Raw genomic sequence first — 19,132 nt, forward strand, 5'->3', positions numbered from 1 at the left:
GAGGAGTACCGCGGAGTTGACGGGGGAGCCTGCCTGCCGAGTGTGGACCAAGGTAAGTTCGAACTAAGGTACTTCGAACTTCAGCTACGTTATTCACGTAGCTGAAGTTGCGTACCTTAGTTCGAATTAGGGGGGTAGTGTAGACCTGGCCTTAGTCTACCACAGTATCTGTCCATTTATCTAGCTTGGTTAGGTCCCTAAAGTTCCTCACAATCTTCTGTATACTTGACTAACTTAAATAACTTATCTGCCAATTTTCCCACCATACTCACTTTCTCTGATTGTCAATATACTGGGTTCATTTTGTTTTAATTACTATTTACAAATTCACAGCATGCCACATGCTTACAATGAGTCTTTAGAAAGTAAACTAAGGCCCCAATCCTACAAACACAGGTCAAGAAGACCACATTTGTAAAAGAGAGCATGTGTGTTTGCTGAATCCTGGCCAAAGAAACTACTGTAGGAATTTTGCAATATTCTTGCCCAAAACGTATTCAAATTCAACAAACAAGGTAGCTTACTTTAAATGACACAGCAACCAAAAAAAAAAATAAGGAAAATGTGACTCTTATAGCTGAACTTTGGCAGGCAGGGTGATTCTGGGGCAGATTTCAGAAAAGCCAGAACGAACCATAAAATCATAGATTCTGACCTCCTGCACATCACAAATCATTAAGTTTCACCCGTATACCCCTATGTTGAGTCCAATGACTTCAGTTAAAAAAGAAGATTTTAGTCCTCAGGAGGCTAAACTGTTGTGCACCATTAGTTGAGAACAACAGGGATCCCAAGATCTCTGTGATGGCAGAGAATCGCTTAGTTGAGATACATCCTAGCACACAATCCATGCTTCCTCTCATGCTGCAGAGGAAAGTGAAAAAAATCCCATGGTCCCTGCCAATCTGATCTTGGGGAAAATTCCTTCCAAACACCAAATCTAGTGATCAGCTAGAGACTAGACTATAAGCATGTGAGCAAGATTCTCTGTACCACTTCCGAGCACCAGTCCACCCCAACTGGTAGTGGCGGGATGCTTCAGAGGAAGGTGAACCCAACCCCCCCACCACCTCCAGAATACAGTTGTACATCAGGAGTGCGTGTGTTCCTTCCTGATTTCTGCAGGAGACCAGATGAAACCATGAAGACAGGATTAGATTACAGTCATCACAGTACAGAACTACAAATATTATAAGCATGTAGAGGGAAATATAGGCAATCCTATTGTCCCCAAACCTCCTTTTAACCCCAAAAATCTAGCAAATGTAACACAGATATCCCTTTGATACACCACTTAAAACTAATCACTAGTTATTGCATGAACTATTGCAAGTAGAAAAGCCCTAGATTATCCATCTCTACTAATATAGGACTGATCCGAACCCCCAAAAATATATTTTCTAGTGTAAGTGGGTTCTCAAACTTTTCCCTTTCAGGTCCCCCCTTCTAAACCTTCACTTCCCACAACCCCAAAAGCAACCCCCCATAAACCCAATCCCAGAGATTACACTGTTTCAGCAAAAGGCTCGCAAAATAGTGTCCCACATAATAGTCTATACGAATATAAACTAGTTGACCCGTACAGAGGGAAGCAAACATTTTTACTGAGTGCCTCGGATCGCTTTATATTTCAAAGCGCACGGCATTCAGACACGCACTGACCCCCCTTTCCCCCTGCCCCAATCACCTGTCCGGTGTCCCGGACTGGACACGGCTCCGATGCCGGCAGCAACCCCTCACCTCCAGCAGCTCAGGGCCGCACCCGAGGGGCTAGAAAGGGGGGACTTTGGGGCACGTCACCTTCGCTTACGGAGAAGTTTTGCAGCAGCCCCCACAGCTGGCTCACGTCGAACTGTTCCGCGCTGCCTGCCCAGGGCTCCCTCACGGGCCTCGCGCGTCTCCGCCCGGCAGCGGGGCAAGCTCCTGGGGACAGCGGACTACAGAGCAGCCCTCCCGGCTCCCGCAGGCACTGGCCGCAGCACCCCGCGCGCCTCTGGGGAAGCGGCCCCAGAAGACACATTCAAGCCCCGCGACCCCCACGTCTCTCCGCCTCCCGGACTCGGTTGGAGGGTGCCCAGGAGCAGCGGGCCAGGGCTGCCCAGCCGCAGCATGGGGCGGCGAGGACTAGGCCTCTCCGCGTCCCGGAGGAAGCGCAGCGCTGAGCCCGGCCGCCCCCGCCCGTCGGACGGCTGCAGATCCCCCCGCGGGACGCGCTGCCTGCTCCGCCGGGGCGGGCGCAGCGAGGCCGGCTCCTTACCCCGAGTCTTGCGTGGCGGCAGGGGAGGCCAATGCAGCGGCTGACGGGGCCGGGCTCGGGAACTACACCGCTCCGCCTCCTCCCCGATCCGAGCCACTCAAACAAACAAGATGGCGGCCGCAGCCCTTCCTGCCGCCCAAACCCGCCGTTCAAATCGGCAGGATGTTTACTGTTAAAATGCCCCCCTCCCGGCACAGGGACCAACACGCATGCGCGGAACTGCAGCCACTATGACGATCAGGGCTCCGGGAGTGCAAGAAGATACCAAATGCGCATGCGCCCCAGTCCCTGCCTTCCGGTAGCCGAACGAAGAAAAGGGCGGAGCGTCGAAAGGTGCTGAAAAGGCGCATGCGTAACCGCTGAGATTCACAAGGCCCAACGAAAGGGGGCGGGGCTAGGGCCCGGAGCGTGGAGAACGAGCCAAGGAAAAGGACTTGCGCGTGGTCGCTGAGCCGGTGTGGTTGAAGCGGCTCGCCCGGAAAGGAAGAGGGTGGTGGTAGCGCCCCCTCTAGGGCAGGAGTGGCTAGCGCAGTTGCTGGGGTACATAGCAGCAGGTCTGTGGCTAGGGAGCTGTATAGTTACAGCCCCTGGCATCAGGCTTGTGAAATACTGAGTCGGATGACAGCCCCCTCTCCCCCCCCCCCCCCCGTGAGATTGGCGGCAAAATCATGAGATTAAAAAGCCCCGCATCAAATCATGTTTTTAGTCTCTTGACTTTGTACACCCCCTCCTCTGCCCACCTGATAATTTCAGCCTTTAGTGCACACACAAATACATGCCTCTCCCTAGTTTCTCAGATGGACAGTCCACTTACCCTCTCCTTGCTCTCTCCGCCTCCCCACAACAGGGGAAATGCCATCCATTTCCTATGGCCCTACCAAATCCATGGTCCATTTTTGGTAAATGTCACAGTCATAGCATTTTAAAAATCTTGAATTTCATGGTTTCAAATATTTAAATATTAAATTTCACAGTGTTGTAACAAAGCAGGAATATGTATTTAAAAACAGCAAAATATGCACATGTATAGCACTTAAGTCAGCATTTCTCAGACTGGGGGTCCCAACTCAAGAGGGGAGTTACAAGGCTATTGAAGGGATGGCGCCGTATTGCTAACTTTACTTCTGTGCTGCTGCTGCTGGCAGCGCTGCCTTCAGTGCTGCGTGCCTAGCCAGCAGCGCTGCTCTCAGGCCACCCAGTTCTGAAGGCAGTGCAGAAGTAAGGAATGGGACTACTGCAACCCCCCTACAATAGACTTGCAACCCCCTTTTGGGTCAAGACCCCCAGTTTGAGAAATGCTATGTACTTTTGTATACTTTTACCCCATAGTACCCTATAGTATAGGGTAAAAGTACACAAAAGACCAGATTTCATGGGGGAGACCAGTTTTAACAGTCTGTGATCTGTTTTTCATGGCCATGAATTTGGTAGGGCCCTACCTATTATCATCTTGACTCTCTCACCTCCTACTTTCCCACCTCACCCCATATTGCCTTCTGTATGAGGTCTATAAAATGGATCTGGAAAATGAACAGAGCTCTCTGCCCCAAGCCCCGAAAATCGCAGGAATGGAGGAGTGCCTTCTGTGGGTGCCAAAATCTGTAACTCATACTTAATTCGCAAGAGCTGGCAACTCTGCTGAAGCATTGAAAAGTCATGAGTCTTGTTCCCAAGATCATTACATTTAAACATAATAATTCATTTTGGGGTCTTTTTAGTTATCAGTTGGAAGTGACAGAGGAAGAGAAAAACCTGGGTGCATTGGTTGATCACAGGATGATTATGAGCTGTCAATGTAATGCAGCCTTGAAAAATGCTAATGCAGTCCTAGGATGCATCAGGCGAGGTATTTCCAGGAGAGATAGGGAAGTATTAATACCATTATACAAGGCACTGATGAGACCTCATCTGGAATACTGTGTGCAATTCTGGTCTCCCATTTTTAAGGAAGATGAATTCAAACTGACACTGGTGCAGAGAAGGGCTACTAGGATGATCCGAGGCATGGAAAACCTACCTTACGAAAGGAGACTCAAAGAGCTTGGCTTGTTTAGCCTAACCAAAAGAAGGCTCAGGGGAGAAATGATTACTCTCTATAAATATATCGGAGAGATAAATACCAAGGAGGGAGAGGAGTTATTTAAGTTAAGCACCAATGTGGACACAAGAACAAATGGATATAAACAAGTTTAGGCTCAAAATTAGGTGAAGATTTCTAACCATCGGAGGAGTAACGTTCCGGAACAGCCTTCCAAAGGGAGCAGTGGGGGCAAAAAACTTAACTGGCTTCAAGACTGAGCTTGATAAGTTTATGGAGGTGAATGTACCTAGTCAGCAACTGTCAGTAGCAAAAATCCCCAAAGGCTGGAGACGGGACACTAGATGGGGAGGGCTCTAAGTTACTACAGAGAATTCTTTCCCAGGTATCTGCGTGGTGGGTCTTGCCCACATACTCAGTGTCTAACTGAGAACCATGTTTGGGATTGGGAAGGAATTTCCCCCCGTGTCCGATTGGCAGAGACGCTGGGGATTTTTCACCTTCCGATGCAGAATGCAGGTTTAAACTAGTTTAAGCTAGTGTAAATGGTGAATTCTCTGTAACTTGACGTCTTTAAACCATGATTTGAGGACTTCAGTAACTCAGCCAGAGGTTAGGGGTCTATTTCAGGAGTGGGTGAGTGAGGTTTTGTGGCCTGCAACGTGCAGGAGGTCAGGCTAAATGATCACGATGGTCCCTTCTGACCTTAAGTCTATGAGTCTATTTGTCCTTTGGTTTCTGAGCCTTTAGCTTACACTGGGGACACATCTTCAAGCTTTTTTCTGCAATCACAAAGACAAGGAACTTACTTTTTAAAAATGAAAGCTAAGATTCCTATGCAATCCTATGAGTTCAGAAGCTGAGGGTCTTAAGGGAAACACCAAATATCACAAGATTTGTGAGAGTTGGGAACACTGAGGTGTATCTGCTTGCTGGCCAAATGAATCAAACTGGTGGGACATTTCCTGAACAAGTCAGGTGATGAATGACAGGTAGCAGAATGGCTGGCGGGTCTGCTGATGTACTGCATGTGGGGTGGTGATGTGTACTGCCCCTGACTGAGCAGTTGGACACTTGGGATCATTAACATCTCTTGTTTAGTATTAAACAGTTCTGATTCAATACATGCAAGCTGCGAGTTTAATTACTCTGTTAACTAAGACCTTGCCAAACACAAAGTTGTACCACTTTAATTGTACTGGTATACTTAAAATGGTATGTGTACACAATTATATTGCTATAAAGGGGCTTATATGGGTAAAGCTTATTCCTATATGTGAATCAATATAACACTGTCACACTAGAGGTTTTACTGGTATATCAGTACCTAACTGACATAACTACTCTTGTTCAAAATCTGTATGTAGATCAGATTTCAGTGTTCCTATTGCTGTTACCATCTCAGAACCCTATTAAGGAGCAACTGAGTAGACCCCAGATCCCAGGCTAGCATCTTCGCCCCACCAAGGAAAAGCAGAGCCTAGAGAAGTCCATGAATAGTTGTCTCAAACAGGCAGCATTTGTTGGCAGAACTCAAGAGACTACCATTGCTTTTCTCCACAATGCACAATTTGAATCCGGGTGTGAAAAAGGACTAGTGCCCATGAGTGCCAGCAGGGTCTAATCTACTTTCTACCATAGGTATATTAGATCAGGACATTGTCTTTGGCAAGAGGTAAACTGTCGTTATTACAGATTCCCCCTGAACAAGTAAAGCAAAGAGAACATTCATCTAGGCTAGCAAACGCACAGTCATGATGTTTGTCATTTGAATTCAGATTCAAGCTACTCCCCTCCAGATTGAGCTATTAGGGGCCAACAACCATGCTGGAGGCCTGATAAGTTGCTTGATCTCAGACATAAATCCTTCAGACACAGCTCTCGGCTTTCTAGGGAAGCAAAACAAACAGTCCTGTTATTACGAGGCAGCAAAATCACTTCCCTTGCCTTCAGGCTATTTTGCTACGGACTCTACAAATAGGTTTCATTAGTCTGGAAAAAGGGCTCTATACCATAAATCAAACATCCCCTTTTAAAGCCTGCTTCCCTGTTGAAGGCCCAGCTGTCAGGTCTTCCCTCCAAGCGTCACAGCTCACTCCTGCCCTCTGGAGCACTACCGATATTTCTTCTCCCTTTCCTCAACAATGTTCATTAACCACTTCCGCCCATGGCTGGACATGGCACCTGCACATCCCAGACCTTTTTCCTTGCTTGAAGCAATTTGGTTTCGGAACCACATGTTTTGGAAGTTTGAAAACAGCAAGCATTTCCCTAGCAACCAAATGTATTATCTCACAGAAAGCATTATGACTGCAGGTGGAAAATAAGCAGCAGGAGTAGATGATTAGTAAACAAATACTCTATTTTTATACTAATGACTCTAATTTTTTTTAGAGGGAAGAAATGAAATACAGAAAACCAGGAAACAATTTTTTCTCAATAGAATGTTTTTCAGTCTCCTCTATGAGGCATCAGCGAGTCTGTGAAACCATGGCTACACAAAGTCAAACAACATATTGGATCAACTATAAAAGAAAGTGCCGTAAATCATCCTTGTCCCAAAGAGACCTTAAATATATAAGCATAATGAAAACTTTCTTATAAAACAATATTGTACATTTATTTAATAGACTATCAGCACATAAACAAGCTGGAACACTGAAATACCATGAAACTCTGCTTTCCCTCCAAGGGTTTAAACAATATTACTGTAATTGAGCAAATCTATCATATCAGACGATAATATAATCTTAGCAAATGATAGCATATCAAACAAATACTGTAAAAATATGTAGTCTAGTCTCCTGACTCCACTTCCTCTGACTCAATTTTGCAGTATTCAGTATTCATTTTCCATAATAGTGTCTCATTAGAATCTTTATCCAAAACAAACACTGATTCTCCTTATGCCCCACATGGAACTTTGCTGGGTAAAGTAATGCTCCCAGGATGCCTTCTATCAGAAAATGCCTGTTGTAATACTATTAACCCCTTTCTTTTTTTCTCAATACAGTGACTTAGTGGTTGAAGCACCAGGTTGGAAATACTTAAACTCTCTGGAACCACAGATTTTTAGTCTCAGCAAGACTGACTTGTTATTTCAGCGGTACATATATTGAGTTCCATGCATTTTAATCAGAAGTCCTTTTGCTCTCAATAGGATATTAAATATAACACGCCTCTTTTAATAAAAGGAAGGGTTTGTCCCACGGTCTTTGGCCAACAATTATTTTCTCCCCACTACTGGGTAGTATGCCAGCTGTTTACCTACCTGTCACAGTCCACATTATTCTTGAATAGTAGCAAAGCTTAACTTTAGGGAGGAGTATGATGCATTTCTAAAACATTCTTTCATATCTCCTAAATATCATTCACCCATGGACTTTTTCTTTCATATCTCCTGAATATCATTCACCCATGGACTTTTTCTCACCCATGGACTTAAAAATCATTGTACTCTTTGTCTCACCTAATTTGGGTATTCTTGGTATTCTGGTACTCGGGCTGAATTCTGATATTAGTAGTTTAGCACTTCTTATTACAGAAGGGATCCTTTCTTGCAAGTCAGATCCTGAATCCTTTCTTGCAAATCAGATCTAAAATACTTGAAATTAGCTTGTCCATAAGACCTATTGACCAATTAGAATCATGAGGCCATTAAGGAGTAGTTTTGATCCTTTCTTGATGCCTAGCCAGACTTTTGCAATTCTTTCAGCGTTTTAGTGTCTGATCCTCCTACATTTATTATTATTATTATTGAGCTACCAAAGTATGCCAAAGCATTTCACAGAAGTACAGACATACAACCTAAGCCCCAAAGAGCTTGCAATCTAAATGTAGCCTAATTTAAATCTAAATGATCTGAATGATAATTTCTTCATCTTTACTCTGTTGTCCACTGTTTGCACATGACTATCAAGATTAGGGTGACCAGACAGCAAATGTGAAACATCGGGACAGGAGGTGAGGGGTAATAGGAGTCTATATAAGAAAAAGACCCCAAAATCGGGACTGTCCCTATAAAATCAGGACATCTGGTCAGCCTAATCAAGATCAATTCACTCTGTAAGCTTGTTCTCCAACTTGATCTTGTCCATCACGGTAGAAGATTTCAGTCTAATTTAATGTTACATAGTTTGTCCAAGAGATTTCTGATTGATCGTCATCTCATGAGACTGTTTCTCTCCCATCACAGTTAATTAAGATGGCCTCTTTGCATGGCCTGAAGCTGAGCTTAATCACATGATGTAAACATGTTTGGTTTAAACTGTTATTGAGATTTTAAAACATCATGACGGTATACAATGATCAAGCCAATCATTTAAGCTTCCACATAATTGTGGGAAGCTCTTCTAAAGATTACTGAAACTGTAATACAACAAACAAAAAGATTTCCTAGACAGAAGCTCAGCACAATATGTTCTGTTTCCTTATGCATAAAGCTCCAGCTCCAACCACTAAACAACCATTTTTAAAGAATATCAATGAACTGTCTTCATTTTTAACCAAAGAGTAAATTATTGTATGAGTGTTTCAAAGGGCCATTTCCATGTTCAAAAGATTTATTTTTAATACAAATTTTCTTCAGTTGCCATAAATACCGCAAAGCAGGGGTGGGCAAACTTTCTGGCCGGAGGGCTACATCTGGGTATGGAAATTGTATGGTGGGCTATGAATGCTCACAAAACTGGGGGTTGGGGTGCGGGAGGGGGTGAGGGCTCCATCTGGGGATGAGGGCTCTGGGTTGGGGCCAGAAATGAGGAGTTCAGGTGCGGGAAGGGGCTCCAGGCTGGGGCATAGGGTTGGGGTGCAGGGTGGGTGAGGGCTCTGGCTGGGAGTGCAGGCTCTGGGGTGGGGCTGGGTATGAGAGGTTGGGGTGCAGGAGGGTGTTCCAGGCTGGGACTGAGGGGTTCGGAGGGCAGGAGGGGGATCAGGGCTGGGGCTGGGGTAGGGGGTTGGGGCACGGGAGGGAGGTGAGGGATGCAAGCTCCTGGAAGCAGCAGCACGTCCCCCATCTGGCTCCTACACGGAGGCACGGCCAGGAGGCTTTGCGTGCTGCCCGTCCGCAGGTGCTGTCCCTGCAGCTCCCATTGGCCTCAGTTCCCAGCCAATGGGAGCTGCGGGAGCGACGCTTGGGGCAGGGGCAGCGTGCGGAGCCCCCTGACTGCCCCTACATGTAGGAACCGGACAGGGGACATGCCGCTGCTTCCGGGAGCCGTGCAGAGCCACGGCATGCGCAGAGCGGGGCAAACCCCCGACCCCACTCCCTGGCTGGAGGTCGAGGGCCGGATTAAAACGTCTGAAGGGCCGGATGCGGTCCCCGGGCCATAGTTTACCCCCCCCCCCCCCCGCCCTAAAGCATTAAAGCAAAGGATTTTTAAAATCTAATTTAATTTTTCACCACTCATGTTGCTTGTGTAGCTTTTCTATTTCACTCAACTTGGACAATGATCTGTAGAAGTGACCTGATGCTCGACATGTAAATTGACCTCCTGACTCAGTTGGCTTGTAACTGCCATTGCACAGCAAAAGAAACATACCGTATGATTTGAATGCTGCTCCCAGTACTTCGCTGAATTTCTCATCTGGCTCTGCTCAGTTAATTGCATTCCATTCTGTACTCCAGGAAGAGAGCTGGTAGTTGATTTTATGCTCTTCACCAACATATGGGGAATAGGACCAATTCAGTGACATTTAAAAGGAAACTGAGGCCTATTTTCATTTCTAGCCTCTGGTCAAATGCACCAGCCAGTCAGTGCATCCAGAATTTTTAAGAGGAAATTAGCTTACATCAGCTAAACAACTTTTTCTTGAGAGGGGGACAGCTGTTTTTTGAGAGCTCTGTTCACTTTGAATAAATGTTTTTGAGGTAATCACGTTTCCCCACTGGACACTCAAATTTGAGATACAGGTTGTCTGTGGATCCACTGTTCCTTGCACCATCTTCCTCCAGTCTAAGCTGCTTTGATTTGCACAGAAACATGTAAAGAATCTATGGCTGCAAACTATGGACAACGTAGCTACCAGCTAAACTGCACACATGAGTCACTGGAGAGGAAGACCCCACTCCTTCAGAACATCCCCTCTCTCCCCACATTATAATTATCAAGGGTTGAGAGGCTATGGTTATCTAAGATCAGAAGCTCCCTTTCTCTCCAAAACATTCTATTTTCACTATGTTTAAATATATATATTGTACCAATTGTGACTTGACTAATTCTGTGGGAAAGGCCCATTCTTTGTGTTATGTTTTATCCTAGCAAGTCTTTCTGATGTACAGTATACTCAAAGTACTATTGCCTTAATGTATTTTAGTTGGGAACAGTGTTGTACTAAAGTATATATCATAAAAGTGATGGTACAATACTTTATTATATACATCAGAGCCTTGCCAGTCTGCTGATATATAAAGTACTGGTGTTATATTTGTCTTGGGAATAGTTCCATGCTAAAATATATTATTAGAGTGATGGTATTTTCCATACAGGGAATCAGAAAGAGGTGCAATGCTGTTGTTTATAAAAAGCGTCTGTCTTTAATAGTACAGTTTAATGTTAGCTTATTCTCAAGCTACAATGCATCATTTACAGTGCTTGGTTCTAACTGTATCTCATCATACATTTCTCTGAAAGTATTAAAAATATCCACACAATTAAGGCATTTATATGATTAGGAATCACAATTAAGTAAAAAGAAAACAACACATTTTTGTACCTGGTTAGGCAGAGCCCGCACTCTACCCATAGGGGCCAGTGCAAGGATGTGGAATAAAGTTGCACCTTGCATGGAGGTTTTGCAATTTGCTTTCCTCCAAGAGCAAGGGGATACCAGCAGAGCAATTGTGACTGAGGGCAGGTCTTCACTACGGGGGGGGTCAATTTAAGATACGCAAATTCAGCTACGCGAATTGCATAGCTGAATTCGACGTATCGGAGCCGACTTACCCTGCTGTGAGGACGGCGGCAAAATCGACCTCCGCGGCTCCCAGTCGACGGCGCTTACTCCCACCTCCGCTGGTGGAGTAAGAGCGTCGATTCAGGGATCGATTGTCGCGTCCCAATGAGACGCGATAATTCGATCCCCGAGAGATCGATTTCTACCCGCCGATTCAGGCGGGTAGTGTAGACCTAGCCTAACAATCAGAGTATCTTCCAAGAGCTCTTCCTTGAGTGGCTCAGAGGTATGCAGCCTTTTCATCAGCACGTCAAGGCTCACTATAGTCTCAACCACATATTTGCATTTAGTATCTGCTATGTGTGTAGGTGAGAAACATCTTGTTTATTAATTATCAGAGAGGACAATTTAGAATGGAACTGGCATGTCAAAAATTAAGTAGTTTACATTTCTAAATTGTGTTAATTTAGATGGACCAATGGGCCTGGAGAGTCAAAGGTATTAACATGACCCAGTCACTGCACAAATCTCAGGTGAAATCCTGCCCCCACTGTAGTCCTTGTCAAAACTTCCAATCCAAAATTCAGAGAACTCATGAGAAACATGGTACGGGCAATGAGTTCATTAAAATGACTTAAACCATCTGTGTTTTGTATTGTATCCATCCTCATTTTCTCATAATAATTTTTCTCTCCTAATTCTGACAGATGCTACTGTCTGAAGTCTCAAAGTGCTGCTCTGAGGCAGTAAAGTTTCTCTTGCAATGGCAACAAAAAATAAAGGCCCTGATCACCTGCGATAATGATGTCACTTTTCATAATAAGAGTACAAGGGTGTTAGCCCCAGGGTACTAGCCAAATTCTAGTTTAGATAATTACATGCTGCCTCCGATAATCAGGCCTAGTGGTTGGAGCATAGGTTGCAGTCTAGGCATAGGGTTGGGCCTGGATCAAGGGTGGTGCTGGAATTGAGATCTGGGGACATGCCAGGGTCAAACCAAGATCAGAGTCCCTAGCCAAACCAGAATCAGAGTCCAGGTGCAGGCCAGAGGTCAAAGCTGTGTGGTCAGAGTCCAAAGACAAGACAAGCTGGTATTAAAGTTGGAGTCCGGATACAGGCCAAAAGTCAAAATTGGGTGGTCAGAGTCTGAGGGTTTGAGGAGGATTAGGAAGTGGAGTAAGGTTACCATCTTTGAAATGCAAAAAAAACGGTACTCCTTCCCACAATGCAAATCTGCTGCAATCCCAACCACCAGGCACAAAGCAACTCCGCAACTCCCCTCACCCCCAACAGCCACTTATAATATCTAGAGATAATATTGCCAGAGAAAACTCTCCAGTCTCATCTTCGTATCTCTGATCTCTATTCTGAATAAGCAAAAATCACTCCACTCTGAGATGGATGCTGCGGAGCATGCTCAGTAAGAACTTGGGATTTCTAAAAAAAAAAAAAAAAGGTGCCCTGGAAAAGAGTCAAGTAGATGTGGGTGTGGCTCTACAGAATCGCAACTCTGAAGTAAAGGACCTCAGTGAGCATGTACAAGATTGGCAACTATTGAGCATGTGCAAAAACATGCCCAGGCAAAGACCTGACAGCCAATAGAATAGTACTACTGAGCATTTGCAGTAAAGGGAGGGGTAGCAGAGAGGTCAGTCGGTTAAGCCTCTAACTGGTCAGAACCCACTCATACTGGTTACAACTTGTTTTAAAGGTCAGAACTGTCAATCAGAATTCTAAGTTAATGGTCAAGACTGAGCACATGCGAGTGAGATAACTATAGCCAAGAACAGGAAGCTATTTAAAGACAGGGATACAAGGTAGCATAAAAGGCCAGATGCTGGAAACATTTTTGGAGTCCGAAGGCTGCATCTGAAAAGGCAAGAGCTGTGCGGGAAGAGCCGGAAAGCCAGCAAGAGACGCCAAAGAGAAACTGCTGCGCAGAGAGAAAAGAAAGCTGGAGCGGAACAGAACTAACTGACCAAGAGCCAAACAGCAGTGCCAGTGATTTTATTTTTAAAAGAAAGTAGCAACAGATTTATAGAGTAAGCTTAATGTTCTATAATTATAGTTTAGTATAAGTATAGTTTAGGATAGTTTTTATAGTATTTAATATGTGTATGCTTGAAATGTCTGTGTGTGTTTTAATTGTATTTTATGTATGTGAACTTTAAAGCAACTTAAGATCTATTATCAGCAATTTGTTGCAAACAAATTGCTTTGCTTAGTATCATTTGAACTATATGCTATTGTAGTTCAAGTGCTCTTTTAACTTGCAATAAGGGATTATAGTGCCTTGTTTAAGATTTTTAGGATACACGGTGTTAAAAAGACACTTTGTTTTGGAAAGATCACTGCCTGTGTCAATTACTTTATCAGAAGGTTATAGCCGTGTCCTTTGAGTGTTTCCTTAGCATCCCTGGGAACTTTTACCTCCAGAAGAACAGATTAAGAGGGTGATAGGCAGGTTAGTGCAGCAGTGCCGCAAAACTCATTTTTTGGAGTAACAATACAGACTGGTTTAAACTAGTGTAAATGATGAATTCTCTTTAAACCAGGATTTGAGGACTTCAGTAACGCAGCCAGAGGTTAGGGGTCTATTACAGGAGTGGGTGGGTGAAGTTCTGTGGCCTGCAATGTGCAGGTCAGACTAGATCATGATGGTCCCTTCTGATCTTAAAGTCCATGAGTTTAAGTCCATCAGTGTTCAGAAAAGCATGGAAGCACACTCTTAAATGCTTTCCTGAGTAGTGCTGCTTGCCTGAATCAGGGCTAGCAAATCCAATGACCCTCCCATGTTTCATTCTGGTCATGTCATAAGTTTCTACTGACTGTATATTGTTGGATTTTTGTGTGTGTGTGTGTGTTTGAAACAATAGATCAACTACTATTATTCCAACCAGAGCAGCATCTCATTCTTTCAGGTATGCCACTCTTCTTTTTTTATCCATGTCATCCATGCATCTTCTTCCCCTCTCCTTAAGTTACATTTTAACAAAAGTCCCAATCCTATAAACTTAGTTCCATGTGGAAGGATCTCCCTCCCCTTCACCCGTTGATTTCAGTAGGGCTCTGTGCATATCCTGAGTGAGTCTCCTGAAATGAATGAAGAGCCAATTTTATAAAATGCATGAAACAGAGAACAGGAACAAGTTTTTTTTTTTACAGAATACACTTTTTTGGTCTGATTAGAACCAGCAGCATAAAAATAGCACAGGACATTAATTTACAATGCGCAATAATATAGGATGCGGTTAAATGAATTGTTTTCACTTTATAGGTTTCCCTTCTTTGACTACGGTGCTGCAAACCCATCTATCTCACTACTGAAGGCCTTTCAAGCTCACTTTCTATTGAGATGATGCAAAAGATAAAAGAGTTCTTGGCTCTCTGAGACTATTGCAATCAGAATATTGTAATCAGTTTTAATTTGCTGGAAAAGCTTTCACACATGGTTATGATAATAGATATAGTAAAAAAGTTACAAAGAGCAATTTCAAATCTAAGAACCCTACAACCCAAAACTTTAGCATATGTTTTGGAAGAAGAGAAAAGTTTCACTTTTTACTGCTACTCACTCCCCTTAACTAAAGTGTTGTTGTTACCCCTAGAATCAGCTCTAGATTTTCATAGTTAAAATGTAGCAGATAAATCTTAAACAGATTAAAAAAAACCTTAAGAGATGTGCCGGTAAAGATATATATGATTTTTGAGTATTTGACTTCTTCAGAGGGCTTCTTGCCAAATGTCAGCTGGGGAGGGGAAAAAGGGAGGTGGCAATTATGTTTAACAAAAAATTAGAAACAGCACTTACCAGATAAGTTTATTTATATATTTTTTAAATCTCCTGGAGTCTCTGCTTTTGAACTCTAAGTTTGTCTTTAAGGGAATAATTTGACTGTGTAATATCTTTTTTTACAATGTCTTTTTAAATGTGTGTTGCTAGTACCATTGTAACAGTTCCATCTGGTCATCTTTATATACATGCTTGAAATTTTCAGGTACGTACATATAAGGTGAAACTTCATAGAACTGTAGTACTGGAAGGGACCTTGAGAGATCTTCTAATTCAGTTCCCTGCTCTCATGGCAGGACTAAGTATTATATAGACCATTCCTGACAGGTGTTTGTCTAACCTGCTCTTAAAAATCTTCAATGATGGAGATTCAGGTACGTACATATAAGGTGAAACTTCATAGAACTGTAGTACTGGAAGGGACCTTGAGAGATCTTCTAATTCAGTTCCCTGCTCTCATGGCAGGACTAAGTATTATATAGACCATTCCTGACAGGTGTTTGTCTAGCCTGCTCTTAAAAATCTTCAATGATGGAGATTCCACAACCTGCCTGGCCAATTTATTCCTGTGCTTAACCACCCTGACAGTTAGGAAATTTTTCCTAATGCCCAACCTAAATCGCCCTGGCTGTAATTTTAAGCCCATTGCTTCTTCTCATATCTTCAGAGGTTAACAAGAACTATTTTTCTCCCTCCTTGTCACAATGTTTTATGTACTTGAAAACTGTTATCATGTCCCCTCTCAGTCTTCTCCAGACTAAACAAACCTAATTTTTTCAATCTTCCTTTAAAGGTCATGTTTTCTAGCCCTTTAATCATTTTTGTTGCTCTTTTCTGGACTTTCTCCAATTTGTCCACATCTTTCCTGAAATGTGGTTCCCAGAACTGGACACAATACTTCAGTTGAGGCCTAATCAGCACGGAGTAGAGTAGAAGAATTACTTCTCGTGTCTTGCTTACAACACTTCTGCTAGTGTATGCCAGAATGATGTTAGCTTTTTTTGCAACAGTTTTGCACTGTCGACTCATATTTGGCTTGTGATTCTCTATGACCCCCTGTCACGGGGTATGCACACCCTGTCCTCCTTTGGGGCAGGGCGCGATCCCACCAGCGTTACAGTCTATCAGACTGTCCTTCAGCTGAAAACAGCACGGCCTACAGGCCAGAGTCAATATGACTGTCCTTAGTGTCAGGGTTGTGTGGCCTAATGGGAGGTGCCAATATAACTGTCCTTGGGGTCAGTGCTGTGTGGCCTGGTGGCTGGAGTCAATATAACGGCCCTTGGGGTCAGCGCAGGGTGGCCTAGTGGCTGGAGTCAGGGAAGCAGGCTGCCCCCTAGGGCTGGGTGGCAGCCACAGTGGTGGACCCAGACCCTCCCTCTCCACCGGGTCCCAGGCCAGGGCCCTGTCGGCGATGGGGTGGTCGTCACCCCGTCAGTGGGGAATCCTACCGCAACATGCTGACCTTGCTCAGGTGGTAGATACCACTCCCCCTGCCTCCCTGAGCCACTTCCTAACGTGGTTCCTGAGGTAGCAGTCACTATGCCCTCAGGATCTCCGGGCTCCGTGGAGGAGTTTACTCCCTAGAACTCTGGCTCCTGGCCACTCACTGAGGATAGCAGGTCACAAGTCTGGCCTCCGGGTCCTCGGGCTCCTGCAGTCTGCAGCTGTAGCAGCTCCTGGCCTGCAGCCTCCACCAACCGTCCTTTGTCCTCAGCAATCAGCCTAGAATGAGCGGGGATGCTCCCTTTTATACTGTGGTAGCAGTTGGAGCATGCCCAGCACGGTCTGAGGGGCAGGACTTCTGCCGCCCATAATGTGGAGTTAACCCTAACTTGCCCAGTGGGAGGTATGCACACCCTGTCATACCCCAGTTCCCCTTTTCATCTCTTTTTGGGACAGAACAATAAGTCCATTAGAGGTTACTGATTCATTCGGCTATTGGTCCTCCAGTAGAAACCAAAAGAAATCAACTGGAGTATTCTAATGGTGTCTAGTGGAATTACCTTACAAATATCCCTAGTGGAATGTTCCTTTAGGTATTAGGGCTGAGGATATGAGACAGTTCCTCTCTCCTTCTTTCTGCGGATTCAAGATTGTGTGTTGATGATACAAATGCCCCATCTACACTGGGGCTCAGTGTGCTGAACACTGTAAAACAGCATTTTAAACAAGTTCAGATTATTTAGTTCTGTTTAGTTTTTGTGCACAGTGTCAAATAGCCAGCCAAACTAGGCTTTAATTTAGGCTCAGCAAACACAATTCTTGGCCTGATGTATATGTGGCAAGATAGACACTGCTTACCTCTAAGGGGTATAGGTACTCCATTTGATTTTGATAAGTTGGGCAAGGCATACCAAAGAGGAGAAGTTATCTGGAACGGAACTGTACGTGAAGCTTAAGAATCCGTTATGCCACATGATGCAAGATGTAAAAAACCAAAAAACCAACCCCCCTGTATTTAAAGAACATATCATGTCAGCATCTAGGTGTCAGGATTAGGCTCCTAAGGTCAAATTTTCTGCTAGGATGCTCATTCAACCCCATTATATCACAGGTGAATTTGGCCCTAAATATCTAATAAAGTTGGTTTTGCATTTAAGACAGGTGGCTGAAAGTCACAGGACCTGGGTGTTATTCCTGGATCTGCCACAGACTTATTTAATCATGAGAGAGTCACTTCTTTTAGGGCAGATTCTGCTCCCATTGAAGTAAAGGGCAAAACTCGCATTCCCATCAGTGGTTCAAGTTCAGGCCCATGCTCTCTTGATGCCTCAGTTTCCTCACCTGTAAAATTGATGCTAAAGCCCTAGCTCACAGGGATATTGTAAGTCTAAACTAAAGCTCTTTGAGCTTCTTGATTGGAATGAGCTATTTAACTGCAAAGTATTTTATTTCTTCCATCATCTCTCATGACAAGTTCCTCTTTTGGCATATCCCAAAAGGGACACTAACTGAAGTACTGCATTTTGTTACATAATATAGCGCACACAAAAAAACTACATTAAAGGAACATCATTAAGGTTGCAAAGTCAAGTGCTCAAAAGTTAGGAAATGTGAGAATTAAGGTTGCCTACGAATCATTAACTCAGACCCCCTTGTGCGTATGCCTTATGCTACAGTCTTCAAATCTGGAATCTCATTCTATTTATTTTCCTACAGGACCCTGCGTCTTTCAGGGCAAAGAATGGATGGTGCTCACTTAGTGAGCTGCTCAGCTCTTCAACATTTTGTTTTCTCCTTGTTGTTCAGTGTGTGATCCCATGCCTTGCTTATTGCACACTATTCAGACCCAGTAAATAAGGCCTAGGGACACACATGTTCAATGTGGATAAAACAAAAGATTGAATATTCCCAGTCTCCATGACCAGTCTTTCTCCTGGATCCTCGCCCTATTTCAGTCTCTAGCACAACACTGGTTCTCATTTCCACCCCCCACATTTGCCCTGGCTCCTAGTCTCCTTACCCTGCCAATTCCAGTCTCCCTCACCTCTGAGTTCCAGTCTCCACCTCCATCTCCTTGCCCAGCCAGTCTCAGTCTCCACCTCACCCCAGATCCCATTCTCAGTTTCCTTCCTTCCTTGCCAGTGTGTAGTCCCAGTGTCCCCACCCCAGGCTAATTGTCTCAATCAATTCCCCCCCTCCTGCTCCAGACAGGTCCAGCTCATGTTGCCTCTGTGTACAAATCAAGCAGCTTCCTCTTGCATGCTGCCAGGGCCTAGCAGGGGGAGAGGGGGCATAGAGAGCACAAGAGAGACAGGCCTCCCGCTCTCATTTCCGGTGCTTACCACTGGCTCAGCTTGCAGCAGTCCAGAGATGCAACTGCCAGAAAAGTCCTGCTTAACCCCAGTCTGGGGCATGACCAGTGCAATTCCTGAGGAATTCCTGAGCAGGGCCAGCTTTAGGCTGATTCCCCCGATTCCCCCAAATCGGGTGCCTAAGAGGGCCCCACGCCCTAAAGAAGAGCGCCTAACTTAGGTGCCTTTTTAATTTTTACACACCTGACGGTGCTCCTGGTCTTTGGCGGCACTTCGGCGGGGGGTCCTTCACTAGCTCCGGGTCTTCGGCGGCACTTTGGCGGCGAGTCCTTCAGTGCCGCAGAAGACCTGGAGCGAAGACCTGGAGCGCCGCTGGGTGAGTCATCCCTGCC

General features: G+C 44.7%; 1 protein-coding gene across 2 annotated transcripts in view; it reads right to left on the reverse strand.

Moving 5' to 3' along the window:
* RAD21 (RAD21 cohesin complex component) overlaps positions 1–2,845 on the reverse strand; it is a 38,514-nt gene extending 35,669 nt beyond the window's left edge. The window contains exon 1 of one of the 2 annotated variants that reach the window (XM_005287281.5): positions 2,258–2,845. The gene's annotated coding sequence lies outside the window, so the exon portion shown is untranslated. Of the gene's footprint in view, positions 1–1,687 lie in introns of both variants that reach the window. The other variant, XM_042843983.2, reaches the window with a different exon arrangement.
* Positions 2,846–19,132: the final 16,287 nt, after the last annotated feature.

Source organism: Chrysemys picta, chromosome 2 (assembly GCF_011386835.1).
Source record: "Chrysemys picta bellii isolate R12L10 chromosome 2, ASM1138683v2, whole genome shotgun sequence".
NCBI lineage: Eukaryota > Metazoa > Chordata > Testudines > Emydidae > Chrysemys > Chrysemys picta.